General features: G+C 35.2%; 1 protein-coding gene and 1 long non-coding RNA gene across 8 annotated transcripts in view; one reads left to right on the forward strand and one right to left on the reverse strand.

Annotated features, from left to right (window-relative positions):
- The window catches only part of LOC139775753 (uncharacterized), a 169,039-nt gene that overhangs the window by 100,052 nt on the left and 42,805 nt on the right, over window positions 1-26,182 (forward strand). The window lies entirely within an intron of this gene.
- LOC139775752 (uncharacterized) lies at window positions 22,092-23,312 on the reverse strand. The gene is made up of 2 exons (XR_011718917.1): window positions 23,151-23,312; window positions 22,092-22,558 (listed from the first exon to the last, which is right to left on the reverse strand). It is a non-coding gene; the product is annotated as an uncharacterized lncRNA (long non-coding RNA).

Raw genomic sequence — 26,182 nt, forward strand, 5'->3', positions numbered from 1 at the left:
TTCGTATGAAACGATTTATTACTTTAAACATTAATCCAGTAACAAAAAATAGGATATTGAAATTTAAGAAGGACTAAGTACAAGTAAATCCAATATTTTAAGGTTTTAAATATACATCGTGTTAAAAATAGATCTGATGTCGAACTTAATTTCGTGTAACTGACAACACTATCAAATTTATCGGAATAGTCTAATTAATCGAGCAAGTTTTCTCGTAATACAAAGCCATCGTCTAAAAAGTTACCAATACTCGAATAAGAAATCGTAAAAGTAGTTTTCCTGTACAAGAAACAGCATTACATAGAAATGACGGGATAATGGAAATGTTACGATAAGGGTTTAAAGAAGCCATTTTTATGAGATTGATCGACCCGATGAAAACACAAAAGATTTGCAACTACAATTGAAAGGAAAAGGATGTGACCTGACATAAGGTTTACCTGGAAATTGGTACGAGGCAAATAACACTCTTTTACCATTACCAAATCTCTTTACGTATATTTCCTACTCCCGTAAACCAATTTAGATTCGATGCGCCCCAGGAGGGAATCTTATATACAACGTAGAATGTGCGAGAAATTGCGAAATAGAGATTAATGCTATAAATGTAATTCCATAAGATCGCGGAAGTATAAAATGCAGGACGACAGCGCGGTAATGACCCTCACGCTCTTTACTTTTGCAATTTTCCTTGCGGAATTAAACGAGAGCGCAGCCGATTAAATATGAAATGCAATAGAATTTCTTCTAATTCCGTACTCGTTCACTTTTAGCCGCGCGAAATCTCGTTACGAGCAGTGATTGTTATTGCCCTGGCACATAACAATCGTGGTCTGTATCGGATTGCTTTGAACTATATCGCGTACGACAAACAAAAAGAAATAATTGAAGCAAGAAAATAAAAAAAAAAACACGCGAATGACGCGAATAGGTGCCTTTTCACGTTGACGCTCGACGTTCATTTTCAGCAAGCAAAAATCTTCAGAAATAATATCTTTTATTTATATATGTATCCATAAAATATTATTATTTGAAGATATTACTTGAAAATAATTAATATTAAAGGTGCCTTTTCACGTTGACGCTCGACGCTCATTTTCAACAAGCAAAAATCTTCAGAAATAATATCTTTTATTTACATATGTATCCATAAAATATTATTACTTGAAGATATTACTTGAAAATAATTAATATTTTACGTATTTCGAAGTCTATGTTTGATTGTACTGTGGAACGATTAACGACGATGCAGCGACAACGCTGAATATTAAACAAATTCAACTTTATTTCGTTGACGCTAGCGTCAAAGCGAAACCACCACGTTCACCTTGTTGACGCTCATTTTCAGCGTCTCATGAATTGAATACGTTCACGTTAAATATCTCGTCAAAGCCTTGCTAAATAAATAGATATTTCGAAAGCGAGAGGAGCTCTGCTAAAATAATTCATCAAACTCCATTTTCACTCCTTGCGCGTTGTCAACAATTTATCCGCACGGTTACGGTTACGTGAGAAGTTTTCTAATTTGTCAGAACTACGACAGAATGTTTCCGGGCTCTCCTTACAATTGGCTATCGTTAAACGGTCATAGCCGTCGATGAGCTCGCAGGAGTTTACAGGCCGGATACTCGGGACGATTTAGATACTGTCCGCACAAATATCGCCCGCTTCCCCATGCACAATTGGTGCAAAACTCTCGTGATTTCACACACTAACCATGTCGCCATGTTCACGAAGTTCACTTTTAATTGCCCGTCATTAAATAGTTCATTACAGAGTTTTGCGCTCGTGGTGAGGGTTAATTGGAAATAACGATGCATAGCCAGCCTTCGTTAGAGCAAGCGCGGTTGGCCGCGCGAAAGGGACGTGTTTCAAACTTATCAGGCGAGCTTATCTATCTCTTGCAACTTTCGAAACGAAACAAGATACATATGGAAGAACCTACGGGGAAAAGGTACTAAAAAAGGATAAAACCTACATTGTTGTGAGGAAAAAGGTAGTAAAAGCTATTACAAGTTTCCCAGCGACTGTCTAAATAAAGTTCTCGCTAACAAGATGTAAACAAAACTCTAAGTGGATATACGGGGAACTTATATACGTACATTTTTATCGTGTTTTTATAGTCACGTTGTTGGAGCTGCTAAGATATACAACAAAGTATAAATTTGATTTAAGTTCTCGTTCTTAAGTTTATATTTCCTGAACGAAACATCCTAAAAGTGCCTTTTTCTGCGTTATGCGTGCCGTTACATCTGCGATAGCCAAAAAATTCCAATTGCCTGCTATCTACAGAGCATATATTACATGAGTATACATACGTGTATTTAATTCTCTCTGTAGATATTGATCATCAAACAGAGTCATTTCGCGCTCTCTTTTACTATACATTCAACTGCGGTGCTTGCCACAAATTGCAACAGTTGAGTTACACGAGATCGAAATTTGCTTTGATTCATGTTTAAAAAAAGAAAACGTAAAATACTAAAAGAATATTCTACTTTTCTAAGATATTAAAAAAATTCATAGTGAAAATTTTATATTATTACGAAGTTTAGAACTTTATCGTTGAAAGTTTTGATTAAACTTTATTATAGATGTTCCTAAAAAAATACGTCTAAAGTTACCATAGCAAGTTCAATTAAAATGCACCCAACTCTCTTTTTACGCGATTTTTTTGCGCGTTTTTTTTAGCACGATTCTTTTTACGCGGTTTTTCTAGACAAACGAGGTTTTTCGGAAAATTTTTGTAATCTTTCGTGTATATGTACACACACACCTTAATTTTAATTCCTAATAACGAATTAATGCAAATTTTTTAATCAGACTTATGTTCTCCATATTATCATGTTAAAAAAAGCGAGTAATACTCTAGACTATATTTTTCAATCATCATTGTAAACTTTAATTATTTCAACAGCTCGGTTGTCATTGTCAATCGTGATTTGATTATTATTCATACGTTGTTCATTTACCCTTATTTTTTCAAACTTAGTCAAGTAAACAGCTTTTAATATAAAACAACGTGCACATACTTTCCCCCTTTTACAAGCTTAGAAATCATGCACATGGCACATGCACCTCCAATCGAAGAATGTATGTGTATCAGACTAGAAGCTTAAATCTTCTGCACAATTGTTTCAGTTCATTCTTCTTGCAATCAGTTGCTCACTATATAATATATACAGTGATCAGCAAACAATATTTATCAAATAATGCGATTTCTTTTTACGCGGAATGTATCTATGCATAAAAAGAGAATTGGGTGTACATATAGCTTCTATTTTTTACTATTTTACAACGTATTTTTAATTCTTCCTTTTCCGGAAGAGAAGGTGAAAAAGAGAATAAATAATACACTTACGTTTATTTACATTATGCGTTTTCTCGTCAGTATAAAAGAAAATTTTACTTACAAATTGTTGCGTATTCCATACGCGCGCGCGTGTACGCAATAAGAACAAAATATCATAGCAAATTACTCAGCTGCGACCGGTCTCTCCGCGAGATTAGTTGAGATAATTGGATGGCACCAGTAGCCCGAAGGCAAAGCGCGAAACTACGCGAGAAACATAGGGCCGAGATGACGTTGATTTTATGAAATTAGGCGGACAAGGTAAATCGAGAAGCGATAAACCTGCCATTAACGCGAACTTTGACGGTACGTTGACCCACGCTTGTCCAGCTGTATGTCCGTGGTATGAATCAATATTAATTTTGCTAATTATGTCCTATCCTATTACGATAGTAATAGCGATAGTAATATCGACGTGCCGAGGAACAGCCGTCATTTCCGCCGAACGCACCTTGCGCTTTAATTAATTGATACACGATCGTTAAAACCCTTCCCGCCGTAGCGTGATATCAGTTTCGTAAATATTAATATTTTTTATAGAACGCGAAGGGAATGTCAGGGGACTATAATTATTCACGATGATGTTTTTTTATATAAATCACTTGTATATAAGCTGTCTAGTATCTAGCTAAACGGACTGTAACGTTACTTGAATTTACGTAGCGCTATCAAGATTTGATCAAAATTTTAAGACTTTGTGAATTTTTCTTGAGAGAAAAAGAGCTCTGTGCTACGTTTCACTTACGTTTTATACGTAACATATGATGCGTTAAAAGAAACTCTCTTCACGTATTTCGAGACTGTTCATCGTGAAGCTCAAAGTTCATCCGACTCACACGCACAGTTTGCGGCATCATAATTTAACCGGTGTATTTTGCGAGCAACCAAGGGCGGAGCAACATCAATTTCCTTAATTACATCAGTCGTGTTCTGATATATTAGGCCAGTAATTTTGACGTTGTAATTTCGGGAGCGGCCGTTACTCAGCTTCATTGCCCAAGGACGGGCCGCAGCTCTAAACCGAGGCATAAGCCTTGAAACTAAATTCCATGCACCTCGAAGAAAGGGCCCGCATAGACTTAAAGAAAGCTTTGGCGCTCGAGAGCGATACTTCGAATATCCGGCGCAAGTTTGAAACCGTAATTTAGTTTCTTCAATTACAGTGGATCTGTCAAAGTGAACGAAACGTATATTTCTATATTTTCTATTTTTTCATTTTATATTTTACTGAATATATATCGGTTCACGGTATTTCTTACTCGAAAATGACATAATAATTTTGTCCCTTCAATTTAAAAATAACTCTTTAATTTTTTTATATTATAATTGTAAATTACGATTCTAATATATCTAAAATATAATGCAAGATGAAAAGAATTAACAGGTAGGAGTTGAAGAAGAAATTTCATTATGCAGTTAAAAATCCTGTTATAATATAAAACACTTTTACATATATAGGTACGAACTTTCTATTGTTTTACTGAGAGACACGTGTTACAAGAATAATCGATATTACTTCGCAAATATCTTGCAACTCGATCTCTATTGACAAGTTTTTTAAATTATCTGTTTAAACACGAAGAATATTCTCTTCTTGCGCGGAAAAACATTTTTATTAAAATAATCCGTAGATAATCATGAACATAGAGTTTCGAATACTCTTTATAAAACAACTATATAAACATCATAAACGACAGCTATACATTTTGTAGATATACATTCGTTAGAATTTATCAAAAAATCGATGTTAAAAGGAAGTCGCGGCACTCGTAGAGTCATTCCTTGTACAAAAGAGTTCGCAAAGTTTTCAAAGAAAATATTTTCTGCGCAAGAAAGGGGAAGCTGACGCGTTTACCAGCTTATATTCGCATCGCGAATGTCAATGTACGGCGACGTTAACAAACGTGACGTGATCGATTTATGCGAATTACATAACATCGTGTATAGGTGTCGCGAATCGGAAATATGATGGTTATAAGCGCCAGACGTGATCCGCGCAATTATGGTTGCGGTTATTCGATAGGTTGGTACAGAAGCACTCCCACGGCGTGGATACAGCTTTAGTTTAAACTATAAGCTTTGAAACGTTTGGCACGTACGGAAACGCTCGCACGTATGGATGGCGTTTGGGGCATACCGCGGAAGAAAACTCGGCGACGAATATGCTGAATTTGATTTCAAAGCTTTAAAGTACGACACGATTGCCACAATTCGCGAAATTACCTCCGTATTGTCGTCTGCAAACAATTTGCGTTACCTGGCAACGTTACGACCCGATACGCATATTGATGAATCTATAACTGAAGCGATAAAGAGACGTAAGGGAAGCTAAGGCTCGATGAAGGATTGTATTACCAAAAGAATGCAATTTAACTCATTATATTAACAAACGCATAAAATAATATGTTAATTAATTTTGTTTTATCACGTTTTACTTTATTACTATTTCACTTCCTTGCATAGAAAATCCTTCTCTCGGCTAGGTAAACTAAAGACAGATAACGGCAGCGTCCGACGTTACACGTTGAATTTTTATCAGGGGCATGAATCACGTGATTTTAGTTTGAGCATCTTGCACAGACACGTGAAGAGATGTAATTAACGCCGTTATTGAATGCGCGTTCCGCGAAGAGAGTAATTAATGGTATTATAGATCTAACCCTTTTAGGCCGGAGTGAAGTTGCGAAACCTCGGTAATTGTGCCGTCGGTCCACCCTGCCGTGAGTAATTAATATGTATTGAACGAAGGATTGAGATCATCATCGTTTATCACCCTTGAGAGCGCGCATAAAAGTCCGAGCTACAACATAAAGTTTTTATTTAAAGCGCGAAAGCCTTGGAAGCCGTTATTCACAGTATAGAGATTCCTGAAAGAGACATGAAAGGTATGAGAAAGAGATTGAAGTAAAGATTAAATTGTTCGCGAAGAGTAAACGAAGAATTTCTCCTCCGATGCCTAATCTCGTACAAAGCAATCTCACAAATACGAGTATTTTATTTTATTCGGAAAATTTTTACGTAATCTTTTAGTCATTCTTTCTTTTGTATTAAAAGAAATGCGGTCCATAAATATGTTATTCGAAATTTAGAATTTTTTTACCAACAGTGAAACAGTGGAATATATTTTTATCGTTTCGCGATGGTACACGTGAGAGATGGTCCACAGTTTCGACTTGCCAAAGTGAGTGAGTGACGCATGCAAAGTGAATGTTTTAAATTACGTTGTACCCGTTAACCATGATTCGGTCAGCTCGCGGCCTCTTTTTTTTTTGGAAAAAGCGGAAAACGGGTTTCAGAAAGTATTACGCTCTCGCTAAAAGTTTCATCCGCTAAATTACATTTTCATCTCCTGCTGATAACTAGGTTTCGCCAGTTTTCCGTGGTTAAAAGAAACGCGAGTCGTACAAAAAATTCAATTACTAACGGTAGACATCCACGATGAAGACGTAACTTCGTTCGATCAGCTTCCCCTTCAGTCGCATCATGATTCATGACGTCTCAGTCGCGCATCGGTCGCGAACGCATGTCGCAGAAGTTGGGATTTAGCTCACGGGAGCATCCTCCGGCCCTCGTTTGGGATAAATTACGCCGCTGCGTGTCGCGGGTTAAGTCGACGGCGAGACTCTCGTTGGCTTCGATGCGTCGAAACGTGAAACAGGAAAATAAAAGGAGTCGCGGATGGCGGGATACGACATCGCGTTGGCGACGCCGTAACGGTCATGCTACATGGCGCGCGAACTGGTCCATGCGTCTGAATAATATATGGCGACCACGATGCTGGGCGCCCCGCCATGTCGCAGCGTCATTACACCGGCTTAAGAGCACGTAGCCGATACTTCGTAATCGTTAAGCCACCGATGCTCTAGCCATGGCAACGGCTTTATTGGATTCGCGCCGGCTTACTGCAACTGTTGCACGTAGCTGCAATTGCTAAGCACGTAACGTTTGCAAAAAATATTTAACCATTGTTGTGGTCGCGACGGAGGAAGAAATATAATTTTAAAGATCAAAGAAAAGAGGTTTCTTTTTAATAATTTCGTTAGTCAAAATCTAATGAAATCATCATCAAAGTGTACAGACATTTACAGAATCTTTAAGAAGTATACTTTTTTACAAAGCGAAGCAATCTGACTCCCTCTAAAAGAATTATAATGTTATTTCTTTCTTTAACGAAGCTATTTACTTCTAAATTTCTTTCCCGCAAAATTATTAAAAGTTGTGGCCGTTTTAATTCTCACTAACTTAATTACGAGTAATTTCACCAACGTCAAATGAGCTTATTCTCCCTGACATTCGAAAATTGCGTAGGATGGAAAGCAATATTTCTTGTATAGAACAATCATCCACAATATGTCGATTAACTGATTCGCTGCAGCGTATCCCGGAGCGACAACGCGTCAGCGCATCACGAAAGCTAGACATAAACAATAGAGCTAGAGAGCGCGGTATGTTTGCACATTTGTTTCCCGTTGTCGTAGGAGTAATCAACGGCAGTGCATCCGGAAAATTATCTGGAAGTTAACTCTCTACATTAATCGGGACTGAGATGCGGCAGCGCGATATCGCGCCGCCAAATGGTATCTCCGCATTTGCGGCACGTTCTAAACACCACGGCTGCTGCGTTTGCGGCCCGGGAGCGTTCGGCCTGCCCGGCACCGTGTCGCCCGATAATTCAACATTTATTGCATGACCGTGATACAACGTTCTGCTTATGAATATTCCTTTGTGCAGGCCATGGCTCTGCATCCTCATTAACTCCTTCGATACATAGTCACCCCACGCTCACATAGTCAACGACCAAACATTGATAGGCTATGCATTCCCGTTCGTTAAGTACGCTTATCGATCTTATTATAGAACACGCCTTGGATTATGTGCGAGCATGCAATAATATATTCAAATTCCCGGTGAATATAGATATAGCCGTATGATGCTTTAGATATTATAGACAGATAATGTATAATATTATTTATCGAAAGTGTAAAAACAGTGTTGGCAGGAAAAGTGCACCTTGAAGCAAATACTGTACGTTTCAGCATCCTTATTCAATTGTCTCTATCACATGGAGGTACCGCAAGCTATAGACTTTTAATGAAATATCTTTAGCGAGCGGCAAGTGCCGCTTAAATGACGAGCAGCTCGTTCTCGTCGCGCAATCCCGACATTTCGATGCGTTAATTTCGCGCAAACGTTGTCACCGGAGTGGAGTGTACCGCGTGCGCGTACTTAAGGGTAATGCGTTGCTCCAAATTGCGCGGTACGTTAATCGCGGGTTGATGCGGCCGGCCGGAAAACGATGTTAAAACTCCTCGTGCACGTTAACCCCATCAGATTTTCGTACACTCGCTTTGCTCCCGTGCGCGTCGTTCCATGGCGTCTGCACTTTGCCCGAATTATATATAAACGCAACGACGTTCCCTGTCAAGTCAAAAAACGCTGTCTTTAATCAGTAATCTACGGTGTAAGAAAATCGCGAATAGACAAGTGCACAAAATGTCATCCAAGCTAAATTAACACACGAAAATTGACAGACGGTCATATTATTATCCATTTCTTTCTTAACAGTAAGGTAAATATACCAACACTTAATGCCGGGACACTTAAGACCGATGTCTGGACACCTTTATGATTTTAATTTTTAAATAAGCATAACGCGAATTAAAATTAAAGCTAAAAATATAATACAAGAAGAATATTTTTATCTTTGATTCTTTGATTTTAATTCACGTTATAACTGATTTAAGGACTAAAATGATAAAAATGTCCAGACATAGGTACATCTACCTTAATAGGACCTTCTTTATCGTTTTATTAATAATTACTTTGTGTTTAGAAATTTGTGGAATATTTTAATTTAATGCATATTTATAAAGGTCTAACGAATACCGATTATGTAAACTGCCTTGTATAATATAGCAGGCTTAGTGACGGTCCGGACAATTGCTACTTTATTTTCTCGTTTTTTCATAATATTAACGAGACGCGCGGAGAGAATATCGGCATTCTCGGAGCTTTCAGCTAAATGAATGGGTACATTAACCTTTTCTTTGATAGAGAACAGCCGTCCTACGTACGACTAATGAAAGAATAGTACGGTTCATAAAATGTAACAGCGTAATTTCCATTGTAAAATGATTTTCAGGAAATATATTTATAAATGAGATAAGATATTAATTGTTCTAGCTTATTTAAAATAAAAGCTGGATATTGCACAGCACGCAATTTCATCAACGGCAATATTCTACGTGACCTTTTCTTACTGGGGGCCACGATTACAAGACCTGGTATTATTTCTGAAACGAGATATAATTTCTCTGAAGTATAATTTACTAATTGTAATGAAGCGAGCAATTATTAATATTTCATTAAATATAATTGATGCATATTGTACGAGCAAGTGACCTGTGCTGGCTTTTGAATGAACGCTCAATCGTAATAAGTAATACGATTAGCGTCAATCTGATGGAAGTAACGTTAAATTCATTCTCATATGCATTCCGCTTTATTGTCGGAATATGCATAATATATATCTTGTTTCATTGTTAGAGATATGTTGTTAATCAAAATTAATCAACGAAATTAATCATATAACCGAAATAACAATATTCTTCTAGACAAATTGATGGCCGCGTACGTAATGCTTTGTAATGTTGAATTTGGCCGAAATTCGCAAGAACGCCCGATCGAATTCCGTTTACAGGCGCAAAGCCGTGACGGTTATCTCACGCATTATTCCGTTCGAGTGGTCGAAATGGTAATAGTTAATTAATTAACGATTAATCGATTGCGGTCGCGCAATGGATGGACGTGTATTTTACATTGGCCGATGGCAGTTTCGATCATCGCAACACTGCGCCGTGGCTTCGATTGATTACATCCTATGTGCACAAAGCTGCAAATCGTTAACTTTGAACATTCGCGAACGCAAATGCAAACGCAAATCAAATCGCATTAATTAATGAATGGAGTGAGATTACAGTAACCCCACTTTCTATTATGCGACACGAAAGCAGAAAGTTCGCAGTTCATTCATTATACAAATTGCAGCAGTGTTACGTTTCGATGGAATCTCTCCGTAGACTAACGCACAGTCTGTCCGCACAATTAGCATTAAATGTCGCACTTTAATTTCTACCTCATGTTTAAATTAAATGCGGTATTCATATTAGATTAATAAATCTCAAAATTGGAATTATAGTCATGAATGAACAAGAATAATATATACAAATCACCATATATATCTATAAAACATTTAACTGAAATGTGTCGTGATTTACGAAAACAAAAATTAAAAGAAAAACGTTGCTTAGATTGTACATACCTTCACGGATCGTGAAAGGTTCAATCTCAAAATTTATTACATTTTTTAAGGCATAATTCTAAATTATTAACGTTGAAAATTATAATAGTCCTATGAATTAAGTGCTTCCTATCATATATCACTTGTTGAATTTATTCTGCAATCAATTCTCGTAAGTAAGTATAATTCTCGTATATTGGTAAAGAAAGCGAAAAAGTCGCGTCACGTGTGACTGTCAGTGAAACCATACGCGGAGTTTTCTTTTGATATATTTTTCCGCACGTACGTTTTTATCGTGGATGAACCGTGAAATGTGCGCGACCCCCTCGAAACTTTTCGATCTTCCCGCAAAAGAGATTGTCGGATTTGAAGGCGCCGCGCCGGGGCCGCTTTTAGGATAAAAACCGCGCATTCGAAATGACGGAACGGAAAGAGACGAACCGTGAAACGACCGGAGGACCCTCACCTACGTCGGAACCTGTCTCGTTCGAAGTACACGCTAAGGACGTGCTCGAGAGTTTTGCTTGTGATCCTCACTGCCGCAATTCCGGCTTGACTGAAGATCCGACATTAATCGTGCGTAACGATCGAAATCTCTCCCCGTGACATCCCTCTTTCACTTGGACATGATAAAAAAAACGCGCGACTGATTTCCCTGACGTTTAATCAAAGTCTTCCTAGCTCGACAATAGCATTCCTCTTTATTCTTTCCTTTTATATTTTTTCGCTAAATCTTAGATCTCAAATTGCTATTTTATGTACCAACTATCCTGAATTTTTCTTTTTTATTTATATTATGAATTCCCTTTTTATTCAAAGTTATTTAATTAAAAAATTTTCTAAAACCTATAGTAGGTTAGAATATACTCTGTTTTTTCAGTTTCACATTATAATTATTAAAAAACTCCATGTGGTTGTATTTATATTATATTTATTTTAAAAATTTATATTATATTTATTCTAAAAGTTAGTAGAATATTTAATGCAGGTTGTAACTTTCGCAAATTCTGCTTTATTATATTATTACAGATTAGAGTTTCATTATCCTTTCTGTTTTCATAAGCTCAGCTAAATCTCATGAACGAGAATACGGCTTAACTTAAATATATTTACACTGAAAAGATACGTAACGCATATATATTTCACTACATTACTTATATTACTTATTTATTTTTATTAATTAAGTAATATATATTACTTTTGTTACTTATTCACTTTTATTCTCATTAATCAAAGCCTGTCAAAAAGTTTCCGAAAGGCTGCGATAATCGCAAAAGTTGTAGAGACATTGAAGAATCCACAAGTTTGAAAAAGACCACAAAAGAGAACTAATATAAAAGCAAACAGGTTTAGAAATTAATAAATTATTGATCAATAGCATATAACAAATAGAAAGATTTAACCGATGTAAAATTGTCCTAGAACGAAATATTACCCGAAGTTAATGAGTAGCTGCAATTTTACTCTCTTTAAATAAACCATATAAAGTGAGTAGTCAAATATTTTATATCTATATATAAAAACATAATTACAAAAAGTGGATTGTATAAAGATTAGTATTTTATAAAATGACCATCTTTTAGATATTTCTCGATATATGCTCATTATTATATAAATATCTTTAGACAATATATTTTTAAAATTAATCCAATAAACGATGCCTATTATTGGATGCACTAAAGAGGACAATTGCAAAAGAGATGCGTTTATAAAAGCTAGACAGCTCGAGGCCGAACGCACTGCAGGTACAGCTTGTTCCGATTTGGTTTCGTGACATCTCGAATCAAATAATACTTATATTGGCGCAAAAATATTATTCCACACGATCCCAGAGCGAATGAAAGCGTACAACTATTATTTTAACGGGATTAGGAAACCCGCATAAACAAGGAGAGAGTACCGATCCGAAAAAGATTAGTGAAACGACAGTTTCATCAGGCGTTGACGTGGCCCCAGATTTGCCCGGAAATCCCGATGACATAACGCGTCACGCATCCGGAAATAAATATCTGGACGGGCGAGCAGCCGCTCTCGAGGAACCGGTCGTAGTTGCGCAAAAGGATCCCGTTGAAATCCCGCAAGCAACGTCGACAGTCCCCGAGACACTTGTCCAGGCCCGACAAGCTGATGTTTCAGAATTGTTCGTCGACGGTCAAGAAACGAGAGCTGAAAGTCAACGCGCGCCTCGGGAAATCCCAGCTTCGGAGTTTCGTGAGAGTCAAGACGTGATCTAAAGCTCCCGGACAAAAAGCCGAAGCGAAAATTAACGTTTCACGCTAATTTGGTATTCTCTCCGCTTCGATAGCCCGCGGCGGCCAAGTAAGGCTCTTCGACATAATGAACGATGGAAGCTTTCCCCAATCTCGTATAACTTTGTTTAATTAATTTGTTTAATTCGGCTTCGGCGATTCACTTAATTACGATTTTGTGGCTGTTGTTAATAGATTCTTACATTTTCGAAAAGATACGTTATCAAATTTTTTTGTAATTAAAAAGCATCTTTGATATTACTCCGCGATATTTTATATGTATCTCTGATTTAAATGCAATACTTATTTTTTCAAGTGAAAGAGCATTTTATAAGTATTGTACAATCAACATAAAATTATTAGAAATAGGTTAAATATCTCTGTTACATTTGAAGATACAGAAAAATATACGGAGAAAAGAATATGATTCTTTTATCGGTTAATATTATTTTTTCATTCGTGCAAAATCATTAAAATTATTTATGTTCTTCTTAATGGAATTACACATTTCTATCTCTTGCATGTAGTAACTAAAATAAAAAAGAACTATACAGTAATTTCATAATTATTATTTAATTTAATTTACATGAAAAATTTTTAGAGATAATTATAGATTCCATCTGAGTATTCTACATATTTTCTCGTATCTTTCGTGTCTAAAAGAGATATTTGTGCAGCCTGTTTCTGATGCTTCATCCTATAGATAGTAAATCAACGAATAATTCAATCGGATCAATCCGCGTAGTTGATTACATATTGATTTCTTAATTGAAACGTGTATTTAGACTATTTCGGTAGCTCGCGAAAGCCTTTTTTTCTTGCGTCAATCTCTTTGATACTTTCCAGATAACATATTGTTTTATTTCTTCCCCGTCCCTAATTACACCCTCGTCCGAAGACGATTCGATGCACGTGAAGCCGATTCCAGCTGGTTCCGAGCCCTTGCAAAAACAAGTTGATACGAAAGAAATACCTCTCCACTTAACGACGGATTACGGGGGAGAGCGACGAGTCACAAGGGTAAATTTGCCAACTACCCGAGTAATTAAGGGCATCCCAATTGGGGATTCTGGTACTTCCCCGCCCTAGAGAGAGAGAGGGAAAGAGAGAGAGAGAGGAAGAGAGAAAAAACGAAGGGAGACGCACGAACTCACTTACCGAAGTCGTCCTGAACAAACTTTTCGTCGTCTTCCACGCCATTATATCACGATGAGCTCAAGCTAAGTCGGCGACGTGATTTTGTACGACGTGATACTATCGAACAGCTTTGTCACGAAAAAGCGCGCATAAACGACCCTGATTGTCCCGATCCGATTGTCCTGATTGCCGGCATGATGGACGACGAAGGTAAATCCGAGGCGAGATTGCTAAATCGAAATTTCTCTGTATTTATGCGGGTTGATCGCGGTCTGTCTATTACCTCCTGCCTCCTGCTGATTTCGAACATTTGTCGACCGTAGTTTCGAGGAGTTAGAAAGCAAGATTGGGGTATCTATTAAATACGCATTTATTTTCCTCGAAATGCGGGATTTTTCAAAACAACTATTAAATTCCTTAAATTTCGCATCTCGAAAATTGAGGAAATATAGCGCAAACAATTAAATATCTGTCAAAGAATATAAATAAGCCTCAAGTAAGAATGTAATGATGTGCAGCATAGACGTGAACTTTGAAAAATCGGATATAAATCTTTAATTAGCGATCCATACATTTTTAATTACACGCGATTAATCTTGATAGATTTAGGCTGACATTAAAATTCGACGAGAAGAAAGTGAAATGTTCCGTATGTTTCTGCAGCGTCGATCAAGTATCAGACTGTCGATTCTCAAATGATGCAATCAGAAATACCAGATGGTGTGGAAAACTCCTCGTTACAGGCTGCGACGATCGAAGGAACGCAAGAGGGTAGCTTGGCGGAGGCAGCTATCGACGGAAGATCTGAGCTTGACGAGGAGAAAAACGAAAGTGAGATTACGAACGTCAATTTCGGGACGCTTTGTCGTCAGTAGATATCTCACGATCGAAAACGGCATTATTATTCACTCAGCAGAGAAACATATTCGCGAAAAGGCAGTTTTTAGATAAGAGTCTTAAAATATCGAATATGCTTCTCGTTTTACCGTGAAAAATTATTACGTATTTGTCGATATAGAGATTTTATATTAAATTGATACACACACACGCACACACACGTGTTTATTCAATTACACTGATTCGCTAAATGCAGTAATCATGATGCAACACTCTCTACGACCTTATCAGAGTATTTTCTCTTCGTTTTCAGGATACCAAACAGCCGTATTTACATTGGCTACGTTTGCCACAGTTTTCGTGCTCTACGTTTACGTGGTATACAGCCTGAGTAGTCCACCCACTCTATCCCAGTGTTAATTCCCATTTAATCAACTAATCCGAGGACAAAGCATTACGCATCTTGCGTGGAGTTATCAAATTACACTAATTAAACGCAAAATTATATATTTTTAAAATTTCCAGAGCGAACTTCTCTTTTATATTTTACAGAATTGGATATAGTATTTTATAATTTAATTATAATATTTATTATAACATGTAAGTTGTAATTTTATTATAATATTTTATAAATACTTTCCTTTAATTTTTAATTTTGGTGAATATATTTGTCTCAAACTACTATATTTAAATGTATAAAGTTACACCGTTCATTGATCTTCTGACATCTCCGCGAATTTCGGGGTAAAAATGATTTAGTCGAATTGTTGAGCGAATGATCTACTTCTGAGAAATTAATTAAATTTCTGGAATTCTTTGACAGTGAACAACGATCTCTCAGCTCGCTACGTGATATAGTATGAGTATGATCTTATCTTTCCTTTCTCTCTGTTGGAACATAGAAAGATATTGTGTCACATAAATCTTTCCCTTACACGTCCAGACTTGGAATTATACTTGAAAATATGTTCTGAACGACTGCACCAAACTTAATGATCAATGTTATCACAGCGTTCTCATATTTCTTCACAATGAAAACTTAAGGAGATGCTGCAGTTCATATTAACATTGAATATACAGTTTGAAAAAGTGTCGTACAATATGATATTTAGGGGGGGGGCCCTGTCGAGTTTTTTATATTTTCTAACAAATATTAAAACAGCTTTACGGTCTTTCATAAAAATTGTCACCGTAAAACTGCGCGTAAAATACCAAAAAAAAAAGGAAAGAAAGGAGACTTTTTGAAGGAATAGACGTTTCACGACGCTTGCAGATAGAGGATTGCTTGCTTTTACCCGCGTGATGCGAGTTGAAGCGATGCGAAGACGTCGGTGTCTCTTTAATTAAAAGAATCTTAGTGCCTTTTATTTGCATTTTTATTTCATAAAATTACAGATCGTAGCAGTCACCTCTTTTTGACACGCAGCGCTATTTAGGTTTTATTTTATGTCATTCACGTATAACAAGTGTTATTATAAAAAAGAGAGTATGTCCAGGATTCAATATAAATATCCGCGTTTTTTTATCCTTGAGAACTCAAATCAATTCGTATTCTAAAGCCCGTATTCATAGTCGGGACTGTCTTAAGTGATGTCTTGAGGTGCTAATACGGCTCTGTGATTGGTTCATAACATCTTAAGATCGTACTTAAGATTGGTCTTAAATATGGGATCCGACTATGAATACGGGCCTTAATAACAGTTTTAACCGGTTTATATATAATATGTATATATTTACATACATATTTATGCTACTAAAATAAAAATTTAAAAGCGAGATTCATATTTTTATAAAAAAAAAATATCAATACATACTTCATATTCTTTCTTTTTTTAACTTACAGGAAGTATAGAAGAATCGCAGTTGTGTAGGATATTAAAATTTCCGTTCAAAATCCGCCGTTTTCAATCAAACGAGATACCGGGGATTGAAAAACTATCGTATACGTATCAGCACACGTTCTATTTTGGCCTCGCGGCTAGCTCACGACGACGACGGCGAAATAGACGGTGCATTTGGATTTGAAATTACCACTTAGACTCCCGTGGATTGGATTAAATTGCAATTTCTGCCGTGGCGGGACCTGCCGTCCTGAATTATTAGGTTACAGCGTCTGCGACGACACTTTCGTGTAAATGCACGTTCGCAATACTTGATCAAGTTTCCCCGCGCGTGAAATATGACGTGTCTTACTTACTCCGTCTCTTTTCTAACATACATCACGGTCCGTCATTGACGTGTAACCGGGTAGTAATGGCACTGCATGGGGAAAATAAAATTAAAAATATATATCGCGAATACCATTTTAAATCGCGCATTACAAAATGTTCAAGAATTTTCCACTTGAATAATTAGCGAATTATCGCTGCATTATTTCCACATTCCTAAATTTATTTTATCTTATTTTTTCTGTTAATATGAATTTTGTAATACGCTTTAATTACAGATAAAACATCTGAATCTTTCTCGATTACGATCAATTTAAATGGTGCACGATTATATAATTATTATAAATTAAATTCATATTATTGAATACATAGTTATAGCTGTACATTACATAACTTATAAAGAATCCTTCATTTTCTATTACTTTTAATTTGATAACTAATTCTCTATATTTTAGTTAGTAAGAAAAGTTTTGATTTATCAAAGTATCCGTATCACTGAAATTAAAGTCAAAGGATTATTTGGGATTTAAATAACTAGATTGTACCAATAATGATTTTATGATTATCAATATTGATCAGTAATGCAAATATTAATTTTTATTTAAGTTCTGTTGCAAGCTCAAATTGCTTTAATATTCGAGACCAAATAGTAACCGCAGTATAACATATGTATAATATTACTGCTTTATTCGGATGTTTGAATGCCGCACAAGCGATGTTCGGAAAGCACCAAATGTATGCGGAAGTTTACACAACGTATGGAGAATCGTGTCGCGCAAGTGTTATGCAATTGAAACATTGCACATTCGCTTTAATTCCATAAATGCGTTAAGTCACACGGTGATTTAAAATAAACTGCGAAAAACGCGTACATTACCGATCAGAGACGCTTTGAAGAATAATGATAATAAAATGTCACAGCTGAAACAATCTATTATTTGCTCGCGTGATTTTTTTGTATATGTGAATTGCCGCTGTTTGAATGATCAGTGAAATGGCAGCTGCGGCAACGGGGATTTAGTGGCTGACTGAAACCGATTGTCTCCACTGTAAAAGTAGCGATTCTCGTACATTGGTCAAACATCAGTATGCATAGGCAGCAATAGTGACGATCGGAATATTAGCTTTCATGACCACGCCGCAATTTCTTAATTTAGTTAGCCATCGATACGTATACGTGTCTTTAAATCATTCCGCTTGTTCCAGTCAAGATGACTCGTGCATCAATGAATTTTTTAACAAATCGCCCACCTGTACTCTTTACAATTCTACGATTGCTTCAGCGGGAAGAGAAATATTTATAGGAACGCTGGTAGCGCACACAGAAAATTTCAATACAGTAAAATGACGCGTCGACGAGAAGCCAAGTTATATTTCGGATTTATTTCGATGTATCCGTTTATTGCGCGACTGCAGAAGAGTGATTTCGCGTGTGGTTGAAAAGATTGAAGTTTGCCTTGAGAAAGGAGTTTCACGGAGAAACGAGTAAACCTCTCTTGTTTTCGCGTTGACGACGTCTTTACACAGTCCAGCAAGCTCAGTAACTTCCTCGTTCCTTCATGGCAGTTCTCACTCGAAAATCTTCATCGAAACGATCGCGTTGCCCCACTCGAGACGCACTTAAATATGAACACGCTGGTACTTTGCGCAAGTATAAAATTCGCGACATGGCGATTTCTAACGACGTACGTGCAACAGTCAGCATATTTCTCGAATGTGAATGAGATACATGCGATAAATATATTTCACCGTTACTCCCTACAGTCGACGTAGTTTCTGGATATTTAAAAAAAAGCACAAACTGTAAAAAACAGAATGTTTTAATCTTCTTATTTGTATAGAATGAACGTTCCATCAGTCTTTATTAAAAAAGCATAAAACTCGGAAAATATGCTTAAAATATAGGATATGGCAGGATTGAAACAGAATTGACAGCTCAGATGTTTCAGTATTGAAACTTGATGGGGAAAAAATAATTTTTTTTCAACTACTCTCTTGGACGTTTTAATAATTACGCGTAAATTTTTTCACTCTGGTTTCGAACTTAATTCCCCTTTGTTAATTAAATATTCTTACATAAAAGTGATTAAAATTTACAAATTTATCGAAAATCACGGATAATTAAAATATTATCATTTGTATGTAAATCTTTTCATTAAAGCTATTTAAAAAAAGTATATTCTCATAATCGAGAATTCTATTTAATGATAATAAAAATATACGATAATAATATCAGTGAACTAATGTGTAACTTCTATATTATCTCTTTGCGTATACGTGATTTAGTGAACTGCGATATATGTACGATACTTTTGATGTCACATGGCAGAAAGCTGCAGCTATGTCAAATGGACAAATTTCCATTGAAAGCGTAACTACGACGTGGGTTCAACCAAGCTCGATCGACAAGCGAATATTTCGAGATATATCTCTCTCTTGGGATCAGAGATCAGCTACGATAATATCGTGGCCCTGCCTTGTCGGGATTTCCGGAAACTCCCTCCCTCCATCCCTCTCTCTACTCAAAACCGATGTTCGTATGAGACATCAAATACATCACAAAAGTTTCCACCTTTTTTCCGAAGCAAATTTATATGTAATAATACATATTATATATTACATCTATGTGTATTATACACATATATATACATATATATATATATATATATATAATTCATAAATATATATATGTAGTAGCTATGATAAATATATGATATGTATAGAGGCATGTTACAGAACATGCCACGCGAGCGTTTACACGTACGTGAATACGTCAAACAGAATATCCGATTAAATCAGCTGAAAATTGTTGCAATCGTGTCGCACATGGCTCTCTGTAGCGTCATTATAATTATATCCACTCACGATCTCGCAACGACCGATGACATATGTTGTTTTTATTGACGGTATAACGAGCGCGATTACAGACGAGCCACGATTTTATCCGTGAAACAAATATGAACAAATTCTCGGATTATAATTATCACCCGCACGTCCGTCAAACGTCTGTAAAAGAGCGATTTCCAACCCGTGCTTTTCCAAATTACGTAACAGAGAAAAATCCACAGAAATTCAAAAGTTCAAAGAAAAAGTATAATGTAAATTAAATGAATTTTTTCTTTTATTCGCATATAAATTTATCATTATCTGCTTAATTAATAAATCTTCTGAAAGTAACAAAAATACTTATGGGTGTAAGAAGATTGTACTGGAGTTTCTTTGAAATGTAAAGAAAATCTTAATTTTTAAATTTGCAAGACGATGGCGATGATTTGAAGGACTTGTTTGACATTCGTTTATCACGACAATGATAACGGAATGTTTTATTTCTTTATCCCGTTGCATCAACAGCAACGCGCGTATATGCACTGATCGGGATATAAAAATGCATTAGAGAAAAGTTTCGGAACTTAACAAGAAAATACAAACGCAATAAGGGCTCAGACACAATGAGAAAAATAAGGAATAAGATAAAGGAATAAGGAATAAGGCATGTTGCATCTCACTTTAATGTACGTGTACTGAAGTGAGATGCGACATTCCCTTATTCCTTATTCCTTTATCTCATTCCTTATTTTTGTCATTGTGTCTGAGCCCTAAGGCTTCTACGAGCGCAAAAAGGTTGCATAGAATATTTTCCCATAAGATATATTCCATTACGGTAACATTTCGAATAATATTTTTAGAAACATCGCATAACTTTTTATAAAATACAGTCGTTTCAAACTGATTGAGACAACTTTTCTCCTTTAACTTTTGCGAAAAGTCCTTCAATTCAATCATTCGCAGAAATCACGTCCGGTTAGAAAATTCCACTCGTTGCTTTTTTTTTATTCCTAAGATTTACATCCCCAACGTCAGTAATGGCGCATTATTATAAGTACTTTTGAAAACTTTGCGTAGCACTTTCGTCAAAAAACTCGTGCAAGTTAGTATTTCAAATTACCGTGACGACAATTTTATACAAATTTAGATAAATTTTACGGAGTTAAATAAAATCAGTACAAAATTACCTTTTTCAAAAAAGATAAAAAAAAGGCGCCAAGTACACGCAATGTATTTTGTAAATTCAAAAATCCAACCTAAGTGGTAGCTTTATTTCTTCTTCACAAAATTATATTACCTAACTTAACTCAAGTGACATGTATTTCAAAAAAAGATGTGAAATCTTTAATTTCTCCTTCACAAAATTATATTACTTAACTTAACTCAAGTGACATGTATTTCAAAAAAAGATGTGATATCTTTAAATTAAATTGCGCCAATTGCAAAGAGAATATGTATATTGCTTTGAAAGATAATTGTTGTGCAACTACTTTAAAAAAATAAAACCCAAGTGGTATCTTTGTGTTCCTATTCAAGGGTCTTCCTATTTCAACCCAAGTGGTAATAGCTTCTTAATTCTCTTTAACAAATTTTTAATATTACAAAGAATCATTTTACAAAGAATTAATTAAAGAAGTAACAGTACAAAATAAAAATATTTAATTAAAACAAAATAAATAAATTTTTCTTGTAAAAAAACTTGGCGCTGCTTTTTTACTTCTGTTGCATTCTTTCCTAAATTATGTATATTGTTTTTTTATTTAATCAAAAATCTTACTACTAATGTTTAAATTTTAATGTTCAAATTGCAAAGTCTAGCAGAAATAAAAGTATTTCAATTATTTAATATGTATAATAATTTATCAACCCAACACCCTATGTATATTAATAGAAAATTAACATTTCTAGAATGTAAAAATAACATTTTTTTATATTTACATTGAACAAAAATAAAATGTTACGTTAACATAAATCTTTTGTTAAAAAATAATTTAATTGTCTTTCGATTCTAATCAAATATCGCCGCTGGCTATTCAAGATAAGATGAATTATTGCTAAATATTTTAAGCAAACATACATTATTCAGTTGCAACAGTTGCATATTCCAGCGGAAACTAAAAAGGAAATTTATCTCGCAGCAAATTACAGTCACCATATTATATAATTTAAGTAACAAGACTAAAGACATCGTAATTTAATATTATTATATAATTATTTATTTATTTATTACATGGGTTGATTATCGTGGTTGTTTATTTTATAATTTACGTCATGTATATGTATACTTGTTTCTAATATAAATACCAGGGTACGTTCTTATTTTTATAAAAATATTATCATATGAAATGACTTATTTTTGCTGTTCAACAAATCGACTTCAATTTGGTTGATAATGCGAAGAAGGGTTCTTAGTCATTGAGACATAAAGAGTATATTGCTGGGTAATGACTAAGCAAGTGTATATTTCCAATTATTGTGTAAATTTTCACATTATTTTAAATCAATCAAGATTAAATCATATTTCTACGCAACAAAGTCCAGATCGAGCTACCATTTATGATTATTGGGCAGGGGCAGGTTTATTTTGTGGCCATTCTGGTTCTGCGCTGTTTATGCCCGATACTTTGGTGCTACGAAATTTCTTGCTATCACACACATATGTCACGCAACACTTAGCGCCAAACCAGCACTGAAAAAGATTACGCGAGATTATTATCTTGCACGATGTCTTTCGTATTACATAACTTAATTATTTAAACTTAAACTCAATGCACTTTCGTCACTTCTGACTTAATCCGTATTATCCACACATTTATAAAATTGTTCCCTGTAATCAACACTCAAATCTTGTCATTACTCACTACTTAAAATATTCAAAATGTGACACTTTATACAACAATATATTTTACTCTTTCTTTATTCTGCTTAATTGTGTATAACTTGGAGGAAAGAGATGAAACGTGTTCCTTACATACAGAAAACATGTTTAATACACCGGATTAAAATATTATGTATATATATATATATATATATATATATATATATAATATAAAAAGTATAAAAGTATAGTGAGTATAAAAATCTCACTACATTTGTTAAATTTTCAATTTATGTCATCTCTATAAATTACATATAGAATCCATCATATTTTTAAAAAGTATACTATTAAGTTATATTAATTAATTTAATGGTTTTCACGAAACAAATATATGAATTAATAAAAAATGTGGAGATACACATATATTACAGTTCAAAACATAATATCATGCAATGGTACTTACGATTGATCCGGAAGTGATTGCGAGAAGCGTAAAGCCAAGAACGGTGAATTTTCCCATTTTCGATTAATTGCTTGAGAGATTTCCTGTTTTATAAAGTATATGTAGAACTATTGAGAAAGTAGAACAATACTTTTAAACTATATAGAGATGAAGCTTTCGTATCCTCACCTGTAGTCAACTCAGTGAAATTCAAACTGAATCAGTTCGGTGATCGGTCAGCTTATACATATACAGAATCATTGGTGCATAGAAATATAGAATGATAATCTCTTTAAGTATGTGAGTGTGCACCTTGAAAGTTTTTATCAGCCTACGTCTGTTTATGCCCGTCGCTGATATCTATTATCGTTTATCAGGCTTTATCAATAAAATAAATAAATTTTTCTTGTAAAAAAAACTTGGCGCTGCTTTTTTATTCAATCAAAAATTTTGTGCTTTATTAAATTCAATCAAAATTTTAATACTTTATTAAATTTCAAGGTCTAGTAGTGCCAAGTTTTTTTACAAGAAAAATTTATTTATTTTATTTTAATTAAATATTTTTATTTTGTACTGTTATCTCTTTAATTCTTAATTCTCTGTAATACTTGGCGCCTTTTTTTACCTTTTTTTGAAAAAGGTAATTTCGTACTGATATATATATATATATATATATATATATATACACACATATAATACATATAGAGTGTCCCATTTTAATCAACCCCCAAAAACTTTTTTATTTGTGATTTTAGAAAAAAATGCTTTAGACGAAAGTTGTTTGGTTTGAAGGAGGACATATGATTTCAATGTAAGTCGTATCATACATGTCATCATTTTCAAGAAATTTTAAAGGAGACTTATTTCTTAAATGGAACTTGATTTTTTTCTTGAGATAAAAGTTGTAAATCCTGTCGAGATGTTCTCAAAACACTATAATAAAGGTCTCTTTCGTTAAGGATTTTTTGAGATATTTTAAATTTTATCATATTTTTAATATAAAATAAGAGAGCTTTATTATAGTGTTTTGAAAACGTCTCAAGATCTACAACTTTTATCTCAAGGAAAAAATCAAGTTCTATTTAAGAAATTAGTTGCCTTTAAAATTTCTTGAAAACGATGATATCTACGACATAACTCACGTAAGAATCATGTTTCCCCCTTCAAACCAAACAACTGTCGTCTGAAGCATTTCTTTCTAGAATCACAAATAAAAAAGTTTTTGGGAGTGATCGATTAAAATGGGACACCCTGTATACGTATATATTTTTTACAAATATACATATATGTGTATTTAAATTCGTATTATATAGAGAATCGCAATAATAACATTAAATATAATAATAGCTATAATATAGAACTATTGTCTCCTATTTTTGAAATTTATTAAATATGTATTTATTATATTTAATGTTATTCTTGCAATTCTCTATATTAAGTGGATATAAATACACATATATATCATATATATACATATATATAACATTAACATAATGCTTTTTAAATCATGTTTAACTGCAATAATTAAATTATTTATATTAAACCAATTAATACTTTTTAAAATAAGTAATTTACCTGACAATGAGACTAATTATTCCTTATCCACTAGTTATTAATTTTCAAATAAATAATAATTCATGTATTAAAAACAATTAACATATACTTCGGAGAAATCTTTATTGCGCGATAGTGTCTGTTACACGTGCATATAAATACGATAACTTTTTCAGAAAAATAGTGCCTGTCAAACGTGCATAGATACCGATCACTTTTTCGTTCTCTTTAACTTTAGCAACTTTTACAAGACAGCATATACGTACGTGTGCGATTTTGGATACACCTTCCTTCTTAGAGTCTGTTCACACGAGGCGGTTTTGACGCGCGGTTGCGCTGCCGCGCGTGGCCGCGCGTTATCGCGAGGCGAGGTGTGACAACGCGCGCATACGTGCGTACGCGAAACGGCGTACGCGTGACGACGAGCGTCTACGATACGCTTTGCGGCATTACCCATAGGACACTCGCTGTCGCGCGTACGCCGTTTCGCGTACGCGCGTATGCGCGCGTTGTCGCACCTTGCCTCGCGACAGCGCGCGGTTGGACTTTGCATCATAATATCTCCGCTCGTAGGGCACGTAGCGGAAAAAAAAGCGGAAAAACACTCTTATAATAAATCGACCCCAAGCTATCGATCAAGCCTACTTAGAACTTGATCCGTTCACTCGTTATTGAGATCTCAAAATCTCGGGTACTCGCAACTCGTGCGTTCGCGTAAAAGAGTCATCACGGTGCGTCTCGCTCCGCGCGTACTTGGCGCGAGACACTATCGTGTCTCTTGAAACGTACAAACTGCAGTGACGCATTTGCGAAAGTTCTTGCAGCCGTCTCTTCAGCCGTGGTTGCAGGAATTTCCGTTTATGAGGGACTGCGGTGATATTTTATATATATTTGGGACGTTCGCGAAAGAACCTTTAACCATCAAGCGCGCAGGCAAAAGATTTTTGTCCGAACTACAACATTGAGATTCCAGATCTCGAGAGCGGAGACGTTTCGGGATACATCTTCCCGTGGACCAACCAGGAATTCCCATCGATGTAGTCATCGACGAACGGATCTACGGAGAATCCGCGGATTGCACGTGTCCTTTTTTTTCACGACCCTCCTGAAAAAGGCTTATGAAAATGGGATTATTTTCCTATTTCCATTCCTTGCAGTTTCCGCGTTATATTGTTACCTATATATCCTGCTTTTGTGCGTTTTTTTTTCAAATTTTCCATTTTTATTTTAGGGCCATGGTTTTTACCTTCATTATACAAATGCGTCTTTATTATAAAAAATTTTATAATTATTAGTATTTAATTATTAATTAAAAGTTAAACAGAACGGAAAGAGCTTTCGATGCTTCCGAGGAACTACGAAATACTTGTCGCTTAAAGAAACGCTTATTGACGTGAATCCTTAACTCAGGCTTCGATAGGAAACCTTTGATTTCTTTTGTATCCCGCTCCGATATGACGTGCATAAATCTCAGATGGTAGGCTACCACTTGATCTTCG

The sequence above is a fragment of the Temnothorax nylanderi genome, unplaced genomic scaffold, assembly GCF_030848795.1.
Source record: "Temnothorax nylanderi isolate EJ_2023f unplaced genomic scaffold, tnyl_v1.0 TNYL_tig0104_pilon, whole genome shotgun sequence".
NCBI classification, from domain to species: domain Eukaryota; kingdom Metazoa; phylum Arthropoda; class Insecta; order Hymenoptera; family Formicidae; genus Temnothorax; species Temnothorax nylanderi.